The sequence below is a fragment of the Penaeus chinensis genome, chromosome 7 (genome assembly GCF_019202785.1).
Source record: "Penaeus chinensis breed Huanghai No. 1 chromosome 7, ASM1920278v2, whole genome shotgun sequence".
NCBI lineage: Eukaryota > Metazoa > Arthropoda > Malacostraca > Decapoda > Penaeidae > Penaeus > Penaeus chinensis.
Window position 1 is genome coordinate 12,453,969 of NC_061825.1, and position 15,000 is coordinate 12,468,968.

The window sequence follows — 15,000 nt, forward strand, 5'->3', positions numbered from 1 at the left end:
GAAAATACATATAATTAAACATGTTCTTAACAAATTTTCTCTCTTTCACTCATTCACTAACTCTCTCTCTCACTCACTCTCACTCATTCATTCATTCACTCACTCAATCACTCCCTCACACACTCACACACTCACACACTCACTCACTCCACTCCTCACCCACTCACCCCACCCACACACGCGCACGCAAAAGTGAGGCCAAATCCTCTCCACGCATTCCCGAGCGAGAAGGGGAGCCATCGCCGCAGCGGACTGAACTCTCCCTGAATCGCCGTTGTAGGTAAAAATCTCACGGGGTTTCTGGCTAGTCCAAATAACCGACACAATAACTATTGGAGATATGGACAAGACATCGCTCTCCAAGTGCTACTCGGTGAGCCGGAGGGGGGAAAAAGGGGAGGAAATGGAGAGCGGATGGTGGAGAGCGAGCGAGGGGAGATGGGAGGAGGAGGAAAAGAGGAGGAAGAGGAAGAATGGGAGGAGGAATAAGGGAAAAGAGAACAGGAAAAGGAAGAGGAGAAAGAAAGAAAAAAACGCTTAAAGGAAGGAGGAGGAGGAGGATGAGGAGGAGGAGGAGGAGGAGGAAGAAGAGGAGGAGAATGAGATGGAGAAGGAGAAGGAGAAGAAGAAGAAGGATGATGAGGAGGAGGAATAAGAAAAAGAGGAAGAAGAGGAAGAAGAAGAAGAAGAAGAAGAAGAAGAGGAGGAAGAGGAGGGGCAGCAGCAGCAGCAGGAGGAGGAGCAGGAGGAGGAGAGCGGCAGTCTCCACCCTCCTGGCCTCCCCCTGGCCCCGCCCCGCCTCCCACCCCCGCCCTCTCCCCCCCTCTCCCACGGGCGGCAGCACCATGAGCTCAATACCTTTAAGCACACGAGCCAGACTAAGGCCGGCAGAGGTCGCGCTACACATGCAGACCACATTACCGTCACCACGAAGGATACCGACTCCGGTTTCCCTTTCACACCCGATGACACTTTATCTCCGCCCTATTAATTTTTCTTCCCGGCCGTTCCAAGAAGCCGTATCGTCTTGGAGGAGGGGAAAAATCCTCGCTAGGAGAGATAGCGGCGAGAGCTTCGGATGCTGCGAGCTGGTGGCGGCGGCAGCGGCGGCGGAGAGACAACGATATCATCTCCCCTTGAATGTGTGGTGATGATCAGGTCGATGGAAAATCAACGGGATGAACATACACTTAAAATAAAAAATAAAAAAAAGAGGAAATCAAATGAGCTTCTGAGTTTTTCTTAGATCCTCATGCCGGATAAAAAAAAAGGGCAAAATGATACCATATACACCGTTCTTTCTGGGAGTGGGAGGCGAGAAAGGTCATTAACAAATGAAAACCGCCGTCCCCCAAGCGTCCTTCAACAGCTCTTTGCCCTGAGCGTCGGGAACAGCGCCGGGATCATACTATAACTTGCTCAGGATCCCTCGGTATCCTTAGGCATCCTGCGCCGTCGTTATGGTCCAAACGCGAGGACCGAGAGAGAAAACGGGAAGCACGAGAACGAACGGGAAAGTGCAAAAAGAAAATTCGAAAAAAAAAAAAAAAAACAACGTTCACTGTGTCACAAGCAAGCAGCCTCGAATGCGGGTTCTGCAGGAACACGCTACACAGGCAGAAGTCCATGCGGTATCAAAACCAAAAATGAACGAACAAACGGTCTTTAATAATCAGAAGGACATAAAGGGTAGACATTATCAGAGAATTCGGACTTACCGATAAAGCCATGATGGACCACCAAGAGTGCTGGTTGTTGTAGCTACTTTCCGGGTTGATAAGGCTTCTACACTACCGTGGCCGCGCCCTGGAAGCAAGAGGGAAAGGTGTGGTTAATGGCAGTTATAAATGTTCTGTACTTATGCCGCGCATGCAGCTGGCACTTACCTCATGCATAACATGTGGATTTATCGTATAAATGTTTTAAACACCTAAATCAATTCATACATACCATTTTCATGGAATCATATCGTCATCAATCAACCATCAATCAAATTAATAAATTCTCGAGATCAAAGGCTGTGAGAAACTCCTCTTTCCCTCGTTCTTACAAACTTTTTACACGAAAATGCACATATCATTGCAGTCTGTTGTACACATTTACACACATCAATACTTAATATCTGTGGAATGTTCTCCGCATAAGAGTACCTGCACTGCAAGCTTCATTACGTACATAACATACCTATATTTCTATTATATTTTATAATAGGAACCAAATTGTAGTCTTAAGTAATGTATAACCATTAAACACTCATTTCTACGTTAAAAAACAATTCAGTATCATAAAATAAAATAAAAAACTTCTGCGACACAAAACACAACCCATTTCAGAATATTTCCTTAGAGAGCCACGCAACCCCACACTAAGTGAAACGCGGCATGTGAATCCGTAGAGTTTGTCACACAGGCCGCAAAGAAGGCACAGTCATTAGGGTATGATATCCGAATATTGACATGTCCTACTCATGGTGGCAGGTACGCGGGTCTGTCCCACCGTGACCTACATCTGCAACATGGAGATGTACCCTAATCTACAGCATCCCACACGATTCCTTAAAGACATGGCGCCTCACTTCAGGACAGTTAGGATATATCAGCTGGGAAAAATATGATGATCGCTCATAATTATGCTATTCTGTACATTATCTATCTCTCTCTCTCTCTCTCTCTCTCTCTCTCTCTCTCTCTCTCTCTCTCTCTCTCTCTCTCTCTCTCTCTCTCTCTCTCTCTCTCTCTCCCTCTCCCTCTCCCTCTCCCTCTCTCACTCACCCCCATTTTTATCTATCTCTGTGTATCCCATGTCCTCTACAGCCTCTTTTACTCCCATCTTTCTCTCCCTCTCTCTTTTGTCATACCGCCCTCTCTACTCGCTCTCGCCCCTTCTTTCACCCCCTCTCTCTCTCTTATGAGCGCTCATAATTAAATTTTCCATCTCCATCTCCATCTCCATCTCCCTCTCCCTCTCCCTCCCCTTCTCCCTCTCTCTTTCTCTCTCTCTCTCCAGCTCTTTCCCCTTCCCTCCCTTCTACCTGTTCCCTCATACTCTACCTCCCTCCCATCTTGCTTTCTCCCCTATTCTCACTTCCTTCCTCCTTCCCTCCCTTCCCACCCTCTCTCCTATTCTCCCTTCCTCCTTTCTTCCCTTACTTCCCATTTTCTTCCCTATTCTCTCTTCCTCCTTGCCACCCTCCCTTCCCATTACCTCTCCTATTCTCCCTCCTTCCTACTCCCCATCTTTACCGCTCCCCCCCCCCCACCCCCTCATGAATACCATCAGAAACGGAGTAACTAGAAAAAGGAGTCATTCAGCTGGAAAGGAAAAGGGATGCGAGATTCACTAGGAAAAGGGGAGAGGTGGGTTGGGGAGAGGAGAGTTGGGGAGAGAGGGGATGAGGGAGAAGAGAGCTGGGGAGAGGAGGCGAGAGGGTGTTGGAGGGGGAAGGGAGAGACTCTAAGGAAGGGGAGGGGAAAGGAAGGAAGGAGGAGGCGAGATTAGGGGGGAAGAGGAGGAGACGGAGGGAAGGGGGCGGGAGGGAGAAAGGAAGGGTAGAGGAGAGGAGGAGAGAGGAAAAGGGGAAGAGACGGGAGGGTAAGGGAAAAGGAAGGAAAGGGAAGGAGGGAAGGTGAGTGGAACGGAGAGAAGGGATAGGAAGGAAAAGGCAGTGAGGGTACCTAGACGTGGGAAAATAAAGGGAGATAATAGGAGAGGAGAAAAAGGGAGACGAAAGAAAGGGATGCGAAGAGAAAGGTGATAAGAAGAGACAGGAAGGAAAAGGAAGTGAAAGGATGGGACGAGGGAAGGGGAGGACAGAGGGGAGAGGAAGAGAAGTGGTAGGGATAAGGAGGGAGGAAGGGAGAGGGGAGGGGAGGGGAGGGGGAGGGGGCACCATGAAAGGCTGCAGTTAACCCCGCCACACACATGCTCACTCTCACACCGGAAGCTCCACTGCAGTACCGAAACATCGATCCTCACCCGACACCATCCAGAGCCCACGACCCCTCCCCCTCCCCCCCTCTCCCACAATACTGAAAAGTCCCCTCCACCCCAATCCATCCCCATGACCTCCCCACCTACTCAAAAATAAACTGGAAAAAAACAAAAACAAAACAAAAACAAGGAAAAAAACGAGAAAACGTAAATATAAAACGAAACTATTAAAAAAAGAAAAACAATTTAAAAGGCCACACACTTGTCTCTCAGCGTATAGTTACGACCCCGGGACAATTTTCCACCTTCGCTCTTCATTACCCTCTATCGCAGCCGTATCATAACGGGGGCCGCTGGATCACGCGCTTACGCCCACGGCCTATAGTCCTCTCCTCGTAAATATGGCCTTAAAACCAAAGCCACAGAGTTTTCATTTATTAAGTCTTTTCCAATTTCTATTATTTTTTATTATTATTTTTACTATTACCATTATAATCGTTAGCATTATTATTTTTATTATTATCACTATAATCATTAGCATTATCTTTTTTACCATTATCATTATAATAATTCGCATTATTATTTTCACTATCGTTTTTATCATTACTACTATCATTAGTACAACAATCATCATTATCACTACAATTATATGTACTACTACTACTTTTATCAATATCATTATAATCATCCTCATTTCTATCATTATTATTATCATCACTGCCGCAACCATCTCTAGCCTATGTCATATAACCATCCTAACCGTCATCATCAAATCAATCATTACCTCCAGTATCATGATCGCCACTATCACTACTGCCATTACCATTACCATTTCAAATAGCCACCATCCCAACTACGACCCCAACATGGAACAGCACAGCTCTAATCCTACATCAATTCTCGCCCAGTAATTTATGGTCCTTATCAATCCCCGTCTTATTGCTAATGTACACTTTACTTATATACGCACGTGTACGTTCCCATATACGTCTACACACATATGGACGCACACACGCAAACACACACACACACATAAACACACACACACACACACACACACATACACACACACACACACACACACACACAGATAAGGAGAAAGAGGAATACGAAGATGAAGAAAAAAGGCAAAGAGACAAAGAAAAAGAAAGAAACAAAACAAAAGAGAGAAAAACAAAAGAAGAGAAAAGGAGAAGAGGCCAACACTAAGCCCCAAGTTAGGCTTCTGCTGCGGCCGGAGTCCCAGCGAGGAATCAAACCCTAAATGAACAAATAATAAAAAGCCGCATCTCTCTCTCTCTCTCTCGGGGGGACGCGGGGGGGCGGGGGGCGGAGGAGGAGGAAAGGGCCTGAGCGAACCTTCATCTTCCTCCCATAAATTACGGAAGGAGAGGAAAAATGGATCGCTGCCTCGCTCGCGGGATACTTCTAGAGCGCGATCTGGGCCGCAGGACGCGCGAGAGGCGGTGTCTTTATTTGCTTATTTATTTTTCTTTTTCTTTCTTTCTTTCTTTTCTTCTCTTTCTCTTTATCGCTCGCTCATTCTCTCTCTCTCTCTCTCTTATTCTCTCTTCTCTCTCTCTCTCTCTCTCTCTCTCTCTCTCTCTCTCTCTCTCTCTCTCTCTCTCTCTCTCTCTCTCTCTCTCTCTCTCTCTCTCTCTCTCTCGCTCTCGCTCTCGCTCTCTCTCTCTTTTTCTATATATAAGTATATATACATACTTGCATGCATACATATATACGTACATACAAACATACATACATACATACATACATACATATAGACATACATACATACTAACACACACACACACAAAAGCACACACACACACCTCCCCTTCTCACCCCCGCCACCCTCTCCATTCCCCTTCCTCCTCTCCCTTCCATTTTATCCCCCCCCCCCCTCCTTCTAAACTCATACTCAAACGGTCCCATAAAATTCCAAACCGCACATCAACAGCATTTGGATAAAACCCCCGCCTCATCATTGCAACGGAGCAACAACCGGGCAATGAATTTATCAAAATGCAAATACGAGACGCGGTTATCAAAATTCTTAGTTTTTTTTCTTTCCTTTTTTCCTTTTTTTTTTTTCTTTTTTCTTTTCCTTTTTTACGGCCTCTCGTTTCGCTTGCCAATACGGTGGACAAATTGGAGACTGTTAGCTGTTGCTGGAAGACCTTGGGGCGTCCCTGATTTAAGGGGAGGAGGGGGAGGGAAGGGGGAAGGAGGGGGTTAGGAGAGGGTAGGGAAGGGGGTGGAACGGGAGGGAGGGAAGGGAGGGAAGGGAGAGAAAAGGGGGGAGGGAAGGGGGAGGAAGGGTGAGGAAGGGGAGGAAGGGAAGGGAGAGGAAAGACGGGAGGAAGGGGAGGAAGGGAAGGGAGAGGAAAGACGGGAGGAAGGGGAGGAAAGGAGGAGGAATGGGAGGGTAGGGGAGGAGGGAGGAAGGGGGAGGGAAGGGGGGAAGAAGGGGGGGAAACGGGTTTATTCCTAAATAGGCCGAGGAAGGAGTGGGTTAAAAAAAGAAAGGAATGGGGATTTAATGAGAAAGGAGAACAAGAATAAGAAAGACATTTAAAAAAAGTGCAGAAACGACAGATATCCAACAGAATATACAAAGTACAAAGGATGGAAAAAAAAGAACCGTGAAAAAAAAAAAATATTTAAAGAAAGTACAAAAAAAAAGAAAAAAAAGAAGAAGAAAACAGAAGAAAAGAACTAACTTAAATTTGAAGATCGCGTAAGATATTTCATGAGATAATTGGGAATGAAACAGAAAAGAGAAAATAACTTCTCCCTCCCTCACCCCAGCCCTCCCTCAGTCATATTACCCTTCACTCCAACCTTCCCTCCTTCATCCAACACTCCCTCCATCAATTAACCCTCCCTCCTTCACTAATACCTCCCTCCCTCACCCTGTCCCTTCCTCTTTCACCCCAACTAACCCCCCTCATCTAACCCTCCCTCTTTTCGTCCCCACCCCTCCATCCTTCACCCTAGCCTTCCCTCCCCAACCCTCTATCCTCTATCACTAATCCTCCCTCCCTCCCTCCCTCTCACCCAACCCCCTTCCTTAACCACGACCCCCCTCACCCCCCTCCCTCCTCGCCCTTCTCTCCCTGCTACCCCCCCCCCCCCCCTGCCTTAGCCCTCTCGCCCTCTAACCAACCGTGCGAGATAACCAGGCCGGCTTTTTAACAGCAAGACAGCACTTAAAGCGTTCTTTATATGAGTCAGAAATCCCAGAGATGATACGAAAATGGCACCATGACCTTCCACAGCCCATAAAGCGGCGGTTTTAGGACGAGCGGCGGTTTAATGCGGGTTATTACAGGCCAGGTTTCTTTCCCATCTCTCTTTCTTTCTTTCTTTCTTCTGGTCTCATTCTGTACTTCTCTCCTCTCCTCTCCTCTCCTCTCCTCTCCTCTCCTCTCCTCTCCTCTCCTCTCTCTCTCTCTTCCTCCTCCTCCCCATTTATATCGCCTTTCTCTTTCTCTTCTTTCTGACCCTTCCCTTTCCCTTTCTCTTCCTATCTCTCTCCCTCCCTCTCCCTACTCCCCTCTCTCCTTCCCTCCCTCCCTTCTCCTTCTCCCCCTCTCTCTCTTTCTCTCTCTCCCCCTCTCCCTCCCCCCCTCTCTCCTCCCTCCCTCTCTCTTTCTCTCCCTCTCCCCCCTCTCATTCCCTCCCTCTCTCCTCCCCCCCTCTCTCTTTCTCACCCTCCCTGCCTCCTTCCTTTCCTACGTCCCTCCATCTCCCTCTCTCTCCCCCTCTCCCTCCCTCCCTCTCTCCTCCCCCCCTCTCTCTCTTTCTCTCCCCCCTTCCCTCTCTCCTCCCCCCTCTCTCTTTCTCACCCTCCCTGCCTCCTTCCTTCCCTACGTCCCTCCATCTCCCTCTCTCTCCCCCTCTCCCTCCCTCCCTCTCTCTCTCTCTCTCGTCGAATTAGAAAGCCTTGTCTTTTGGCGGTCGTATTCCGCGCTCGTTCTCCAAGTCCCTCGCTATTTTCCGCGATACCAGCCACCCGCGCCCCCTCCCCCTCCAGCTGACACGAGGGGGTCGGATGGGGGGTCGAGTGGGGGGTTCGGGTGGGAGGTCGAGTGGGGGGTGGGGTCGAACGGGGGTTCAGGTGGGAGGTCAAGCGGGGGTTTGGGTGGGGGGTCGAACGGGGGGGGGTTCGGGTGGGAGGTCGAGTGGGTGGGGGGGGGGGGGTCGAGCAGGGGTTTGGGTGGGAGGTCGAGGGGCGGATTGAGTGGGGGAGTCAAGTGGAGGGGGGGGGGGCGACACTAACGAGACGATGTAGGACATTATCTTTAGTGCCAATAAAACTGAGACTAAATCATGGTGGAACAACTCGGATTGAGTATCCGTAAACAATATGCAAATCACAAAGTAAAACACCGCCGTTTTAATGTGCTGAATACATGCCTCGAAAAATTCAACATTTTTCACTGTGTTCTCAACAGCTGCATCAACTACATGGCCGCATTAACTGCATGGGTACACATTCATTACAGGAAAATATGAAACAGCTGCATCATCCCTACAGATGTACCAACAAGAGCATCTAGAAATTATTATGGCCCCGAGCATGACTACATTAACCTGACTGGGTTTACCACGTGACCATCTACACTACATGAAGGGGAAGAGGGGAAGCGGGGAGGAAGGGGAAGTGGGAAGGCAGAGAGGAAGAGGAAAAGGGAAGGCTGAGAGGAAGGGGAAGAGGGGAAGCGGGGAGGAAGTGGAAGAGGGGAGGCGGAGAGGAAGGGGAAGAGGGGAGGCGGAGAGGAAGGGGAAGAGGGGAGGCGGAGAGGAAGGGGAAGAGGGGAAGCGGGGAGGAAGGGGAAGAGGGGAGGCGGAGAGGAAGAGGAAGAAGGGAGGCGGAGAGGAAGGGGAAGAGGGGAGGCGGAGAGAAGAGGAAGAGGGAAGGCGGAGAGGAAGAGGAAGAGGGGAGGCGGAGAGGAAGGGGAAGAGGGGAGGCGGAGAGGAAGGGGAAGAGGGGAGGCGGAGAGGAAGGGGAAGAGGGAAGGCGGAGAGGAAGAGGAAGAGGGAAGGCGGAGAGGAAGGGGAAGAGGGGAGGCGGAGAGGAAGGGGAAGAGGGGAAGCGGGGAGGAAGGGGAAGAGGGGAGGCGGAGAGGAAGAGGAAGAAGGGAGGCGGAGAGGAAGGGGAAGAGGGGAGGCGGAGAGAAGAGGAAGAGGGAAGGCGGAGAGGAAGAGGAAGAGGGGAGGCGGAGAGGAAGGGGAAGAGGGGAGGCGAAGAGGAAGGGGAAGAGGTTAAACGGGGAGGAAGGGGAAAAGGGGAGGCGGAGGACAGGGACATGGAAAGAGAGGAGAAGAAAGAATGACGAAAGGAAATAGCATGGGAAGTGGAGAAGAAGGGGGATGGAGAGGAAAAGAAGGGAAGACAAGGGGAAAGGATGAGTGAAAGAGAAGCAGAAAGGGATGGGAAAGGAGAAAGTGGGAAATAGAGAGGGGAAGGAAAGGGGAAGAAGGAAAACGAACAAAGAAAGAAGACAAGGAGAGGGGAAGTAAAGAAGCATACAGAAAAGCAAGAGGAGGGCGAAGCGGGGGCAGGAAAGAGGGAGACGGGCAAGTGGAGGGGCAGGTGGAGGGGGCAGGGAGAGGGGGAGCGCCCCCCCCCCCAATGCGTTACTCTCGCCTGTGCCAACACTCCTCCTCCGCGGGTTGTTATTGCCATAGAATGGAAAACCTATTCTTTCCGACCTCATTTTCCGAGCGGTTCCTAGGGAAAACACATTCTCAACATCCCTAACATTCGCCGGCACAATCTTCAAAAGGAAAAGCTGCAGCGCCAGTTTATAAACTAAACAAGTCGATAAAACAAGAGCAGATTCGCCGCTAAAACTTGTAGTGTTCGCTTTGTGTCCTCAGGAAACGCACGGAAAAATGAACAGGTAATTGAAAACCTGACAGTTTACTCTGACCCACAAATGGATTTTCCTCTGCTTATTGTTTACATCTGATATTCAGCGGCGCACTTTGCCTTTGCTCTCTCTCTCTCTCTCCTTTCTCGCGACCTTCTCCTCTCCCTCCCTCCCTCCTTCCCTCCCTCCCTCCCTCCCTCCCTCCCTCCCTCCCTCCCTCCCTCCCTCCCTCTCTCCTTCCCTCCCTCCCTCCCTCCCTTCCTCCCTCCCTCCCTCCCTCCCTCCCTCCCTCCCTCCCTCCCTCCCTCCCTCCCTCCCTCCCTCCCTCCCTCTCACAGTTTCCCCATAATACCCGTCCTATATTCGTTTCTTTTTAGTGTGCACTTTTCCCCTTTCTTACGTTTATCCCTTTGTATGTGCACTCTTGCACTTTCTTCCTGTTTCCCCTTTTTCCACGCGTACTCTTCTGCTTTCTAGCCTTTTCCCCTCTTTTAATGTCCACTCTTTCGTCTTCCCTGTCTTTTCCTCTCATTTTCACTCCTCCCCTTCTTTGTCTTGTGAAAGCAGAATAAACTGATAGTTTTTTTTCACCGTCGATGATAACAAAGACGACCACAGAGACAATAAGTTAAAGAAAAAGATAACGTCAATAGTAATACTTAAATACTACTAAATATACCTACTACCAATACTATTAACGAAGAGAATGAAAATGGTAATACTAATAATGATAATAATAATGATAAAATCGTTATCAATATCATAACTATTATCTTCAATAATAATACTATCAACAACAACAATAATAATATGATACTAATAACAATATTAATAATAATAATAACAATAATAATAATAATGATGATGATGGGGATGAGAATAATAAAAAAAAAATAATAATAATAATAATAAAATAATAATAATAATAATAATAATAATAATAATAATAATAATAATAACAGCAGCAGCAATAATAATAATAATATCTATAACAATAATAATAATACTAGTATAATAATAATTATCATAACAATAATATTAATACATGATAATGATACGGACATAACAACAACAATAACGACACCAGCTATCAATAATAATAAAAATCATAATGATAACGATATTGACCATAGAGATAAAGATGCCAATATTAACACCAACAACATTATTAACATCCCTACAACAACAACAAAACCGGCAAAACATGAAAATAAAACCAAGACATCACAGGAAAAATAACAACGCCCACTTTTCTCGACTGCCAAAACTAGGAGGAGGAAATAGGGTCTCGCTAAAGAAATGGAAATTGTCCGGTAAAAGGAAGACTCAAAGCAAATAATTTCTTCGGTGCGTATTGCGGCCAAAGCCACCATAATGAGGGTGACATTAAGGTGGGTAATGGAATGGGACACACACACACACACACACACACACACACACACACACACACACACACACACACACACACACACACACAGACACACACACACACACACACACACACAGACAGACACACACACACACACACACACACACACACACACACACACACACACACACACACACACACACACACACACACACACACACACACACACACAGACAGACACACACACACACACACACCTACACACACTCGAAACCTAAAAATGATTCTTGAAATTTGAAGCTCTCGAAATAGCACATATATATAAAACTTTCTTCATGTTTAATAATATTTACCTAAAATTTTCGAAGATATTTTGGAAAGTGAATTTTCAAACATATTGCAGGTGTGTGTGAGTGTGAGAGTGAGTGTGTGTGTGTGTGTGTGTGTGTGTGTGTGTGTGTGTGTGTGTGTGTGTGTGTGTGTGTGTGTGTGTGTGTGTGTGTGTGTGAAAGATAGATAGATAGAGAGAGAGAGAGAGAGAGAGAAAGAGAGGGAGGGAGGGAGAGAGAGGAGGGAGGGAGGGAGGGAGGGAGGGAGGGAGGGAGGGAGGGAGGGAGGGAGGGAGGGAGGGAGAGAGAGAGAGAGGGAGAGAGAGAGAGAGATGAATCCATTATAAGAACAGCACAGCTCCCATGGTTCTCAAATGCTTGAAAATTACATCATAAACATAAGAAAAGAAAATAGGAAAACTAATAAAAAGGAAAAAGTAAGGCAAAAAACACTCAAAATGGTGATGAAGAAACGACGAAGACAGTGTAAAGGGAGGGGAGAGGAAAATGGATAGAAAAGGCGAGGGAAATGGAAGGGGAAGGGGAAGGGAAACAGGAGGGGAAGGGGAAGGCAGTGGGAATGGAAATGGGAATGGGAAAGGGAATGGGGGAGAGAAAGGGGAAGAAAAAGGGAAAATCGAAAGAGACAGAAAGAGATAGAGAAAAAGAAAGAAAGAGAAAAAAGGGAAAACGAAAAGGAAAGAGAGAAGGAGAAGATGAAGGAGAAGGAGAGGGAGAGAGTGAAGGAAGGGGAGAGGAAGAGGGTGAAGGAGGGGGAGGGGGTGAGGGAGAGGGAGAGGGAGAGGGAGAGGGAGAGGAGGAGGGTGAAGGAGGGGGAGAGGAAGAGGGTGGAGGAGGGGGAGGGGGGTGAGGGAGAGGGAGAGGGAGAGGGAGAGGGAGAGGGAGAGGGAGAGGGAGAGGGAGAGGGTGAAGGAGGGGGAGAGGAAGAGGGTGAAGAAGAGGGAGAGGGAGAGGGAGAGGGAAGGGATGAGGGATAAGGAGAGGGAGAGGGAGAGGGAAAAGGAGAGGGAGGAGGAGGATGGGGAGAGGGGGAGGGTTGGGAAAGAGGCCAGAACGGTAAAATTTACAGCTCCCGCTCGCTATCATTTTCCCGCCGGTGCAGGAACCGTACACGGGACGTGCAGCGCCACAAGATTTCTTACATCACCGGGGAGATATTTTTTGATAAACTCAATGAAAACCCATTTTTGGTGTGCGTGACATAGGGTCGAGGGAGGGAGGGAGGGAGGGAGGGAGGGAGGGAGGAGAGGAGGGGGGGGGAGGGAGGGAGGAAAGGAGTGGGAGGGAGGGAAGGAAGAAAGGAGGGGGGAGGGAGGGAGGGAGAAAGAGGAAGAAATAGAGAGAGAGAGGAAGAGAGAGTAACGAAAGTAACGCAATGCAACTTTAATAATGAAAAAAAGACAATATCAATAAACATCACAAACAACCACACCCGCCCCCCCCCCCCCCCCGTGGACTACGCCACTGACCACATAATTTACACGATGGCGTATATGCTCCGTCGCAGTGACACCTCGCCGCGTCGAAGTCCCGGCCTGCCACGCTCTAGTGTGCTATTTGTCAGTATCATGCAGATTATAAAGCAGAGCGTGGGTACAACTGAGAAGGGAAATGTACGATGCTCCTACGCAAACACACACGTACGGACATACAGACACAGATATATGCACACACAAACACATTCATTCACAAACACAAAAAGGCGGACACAGACACACACACATACACAAACACACACACAAACACACACACACACACACACACACACACACACACACACACAATGTATAATAATAATAATGTATAATTATCCTCCCAGCTATTATGGGGATTTATATCACATGTTCACCGAGAATATTTAATCACATGTTTAACCACCGTGCCCGTAGAAACAGCGCCAATATTCACTGCAATTGCATAGACGGCAGAAGTATCACTCCTCGTTAGAAGGAACTGCAAACAAACAAAGAATTCTTAGGGTCTCTACTCGGTTCATATTTTTTTCCTCTAACAACTTTCTTCCGAAGCGATAGTACAGGTGAGAGGAGCCAGCAAATTGTGTGTGTGTATGGGGGGGGGGGGGGGGGTGAGGGTGCGTGTGCGTAAACACATCCCTGCTATTGTAATTCTGTTTATGTATGTCACCACATCATGTCAGACACAGGATCATTGCCATCCGCACTTTTAACTTCTAAAGCAACTCGCAGCCTGGTCTGGAATAAAGGAGAAAAGAGCCTCGCAAAAGACGTATAAACACCGGAGACTATTAATATCATCAGACTTACAGGTTATGAACTCAAGAAACAAAAGACATTCGGCCCAAGACCTTCGTATGAAATACATTTAAAAAAAAAATCTTCGGTGTTTGACGATTGATTTCAAATACAAAAAATATATATTTCTGGGAGTTAATTATAAATCTTGAACTATAGTGAATTTTGATATTTCTAGTACTTTATAATATCATGTCGACTTGAGTTATATAAGAAGGTTCGTAACTGGACAACAGGAGTGAGATGAAAGAACTGCACTTACATAATTAGTCCCTTCGCATCTTTCTTTTAAATCGCAATGAGGATGGAAAAATACCCAGCAAAAATAACAAAATATAATTTATTTTACTTGCAATAGCTTAAAAAAATACAAGCAAACAACAATTACAATTATCAATGCATAAGGAAACAAACAAACTAGGAATGATTACTGACACGTGTACAAACAAAAACAACAACTACCGAATATATGAATAATTTTCATAATTCGCCGAACGCAACTGGGGTGGGGTGGGGGGGTGGGGGGAAGCTGATTGTACGCGAATTAACCTCTTTAATAAAACATTCTAGAGAAATCTTCCGCACCTCCAGTTATTACAGGCAAGTATATACCGAAGCTGTATCACGACCACGCACACAATGTTAAATATAAGCAGGAAAGGTAAATACATAAGTCAGGCAACAAAGAAGAACGGAAAATCGGGTATTCGAAGAATCACTGGTCAAACACTACCATTGAACGACTCAAAAAAAGGAGTAATTCCCTGAAATTATAACTGATGAGCCTTGCCTTCGGTGAAATATCCTTTTTTTAAATACGTAGGAAAATACACATAAAAATTGATCCCGTCGTTTGTGTGTGTGTGCACGCGAGGAGGGACACACACAGGCACACACGCAGGCAGACATGCAGGAGGGCAGGCAGAAGCATACATGTTATAAAGATAACAGAGCTCACTGCCGCCACTCTTCCATTGTTTTGATTAATGGTCACTGGAAACAATACAGCTCCGACGACCTTTCTCTCCCCCTCTTCTCTCCCTCTTAACTCCCACACATGCATAGCTTTTTCTCCCCTCCCTCCCGCCCCTCTCTCTCTCTCTCTCTCTCTCTCTCTCTCTCTCTCTCTCTCTCTCTCTCTCTCTCTCTCTATATATATATATATATATATATATATATATATATATATATATATATAC

The 15,000-nt window shown here is 47.2% G+C and overlaps 1 protein-coding gene across 6 annotated transcripts in view; it reads right to left on the reverse strand.

The window, feature by feature from the left end:
- Positions 1 to 15,000, reverse strand: part of LOC125027118 (glucose transporter type 1-like) — a 306,196-nt gene that overhangs the window by 154,530 nt on the left and 136,666 nt on the right. For all 6 annotated transcript variants that reach the window (XM_047615955.1, XM_047615949.1, XM_047615948.1 and 3 more), the window contains one exon: positions 1,719 to 1,806. The gene's annotated coding sequence lies outside the window, so the exon portion shown is untranslated. Of the gene's footprint in view, positions 1 to 1,718; positions 1,807 to 15,000 lie in introns of those variants that run through there.